We start from the raw sequence: 1,941 nt of genomic DNA, 5'->3' as shown, positions 1-1,941 counted from the left end.
TGAAATAGCAAGAGTCGTATGGTAGTAAAAAGGTGCTGGTTTGGAGTTTACACTTTAGATGTACCTGGATGCCATGTTCAGTGGATCTTTGTAGAAATGCGGCCTGGCTTTTGTCTCAGGTCTGGGGCTCGGGTGCGCCAGTTACGCTGTTAGGCTTAAGTGTGGGAGGCTGGCTGGCTGGACATCCGTCCTAGGTCACGACTGCAGTCGAACTGAGAGAGATGCTGGTTCTCGCTTAATTACTTGGGGCTTCCATACACCGCCTCGGGCACTGCGGAAAGTGATAAACACCGCCAGCAAATTGGGAAGGAAAATAGGTCTTATTGTAGAAGTCCCTAAAATCCATCTCGAGGCCTAGCTACTCTTGTGACTTGCCTCTCTTATCCTAAGCTTCCGTCAGACCGGAAATTCCTTACTACGACGTGCTCTCTCCCAAAATCAGTTGCTTTAGGAGAAGGAGTGGCTGCTTCTTTTATAACTACAATTAATAAAAAACTGCTGGGAAGGCGAGGCGTTCAATAAACGTAGCAGCTCCCCCTGTTAAGAAGGCATTCACTCCCTTTCGGGCGGGAAGGCCTTGGCTTAAATAAGTTGATCGTCTCGACTACCCAGTTCTCCTACTCTAACTAAAGTTTTTTGAGCAGCGATACAGCTAACTACAGCGGCCTACCTAACTTATAGGTGGAGATGCTAAGTGTACTAAATTAATGGATTAATGTAGTCTAGCCTAAGTGATAACTACGGTTGTCTGTGATGACAATCTACTCTACCCCTAGATAAGGTTACTTGAAAATTCTTTCTGCTACTACCCTAGTGCCCTGGTACTAAATCATTAGCCTAACCTACTCAATACAGTTAATTGGGGACGCAATCATTCCAGAGTGTGGTACGAACAGCAGCGGTTCGGTGACCGAATTGTTAAAATACATTAGATGAGGTAATGATGCGTGAGGATGATGAGTAGTTATTGGACCAGAATGGAAATGTAATGAGGTAATTATACTTAAGTGAGGGTTAGTATTACAATTGCTAGGGGTTAGAGGGTTAGTTTACTGACAGAGATCAGGCTGGCTACCTTCTCTGGGTAGGTGCCAGGATCACTCTGCAAATGAATGTGACTCTGTACCTCGGGCACAGGTGTCAAGGAGAGCATGTGGCTCTTTTGTTAGTGTGTTAATGATTTGTTACGTCCCTTCTTCTTCTTCTTATTCCTCCAGGACCTGGCTATACCAGTCCTAGGAGTAGACTGAGACACTGGCTCTGGGGTAAGGCCAGAAACGTCGTCAGGAGCAGAGGCAGCGGTAGCCTGAGGAATTTCAGGAGAACACCCAACTTCGGTCTCTGCAGCAACCGTTGTAGAGGTGGAACCTACTGCAGGGGGGCCCTCACTCCGGCTGCTGCGACAAACCGTCGTAAGGGGAAGACTCCAGGCTGACTCCTGGTCGGGCAGTTCCTGGTTTTCCAGAGGAGGTATGAAGGTAAGGTCCTCCGGAGGTTCATCCTCGGGCGACAGAGGTAAGGCTGAAGAAGAATGATGGGCTGAAGATTGGCCATGGGCTGCGGTAAGCTCCATGCCCGTTGTAGGATCTCCTGTAGGAGGATCCTTGATAAGGTTAGGCGCCGGCGCTAGCTCGGGGCCAGGCGCAGAGGTCAAGTTCTGTGGTGGCTCTACGTCCAGGCTGGACGGAGCTTGGCACTGCTCAGTGCTGCCAAGTGGCACTGGCAGAGAGTTGAGGTTGGCTGGACCTGTGACGGGTACCGGAGGTGCAATACCTCTCAGCGTGTCCTTGGTAATGGGAGACAGAGGCTCCTGTCTCTTTTGGAAGGCTGAGCCTTGTAGAATATGGTCAGTGTCCGCTGCTGGTAGTCGGCTAGGGCACCTAGGCCAATTCGTGGAGTGCCCTAGTACGTTGCAGGTCTTGCAACGGAACTGTGAAGGAT

Source organism: Macrobrachium nipponense, chromosome 4 (assembly GCF_015104395.2).
Source record: "Macrobrachium nipponense isolate FS-2020 chromosome 4, ASM1510439v2, whole genome shotgun sequence".
Taxonomy (NCBI): Eukaryota; Metazoa; Arthropoda; class Malacostraca; order Decapoda; family Palaemonidae; genus Macrobrachium; species Macrobrachium nipponense.
This window is presented reverse-complemented; position numbering follows the sequence as displayed.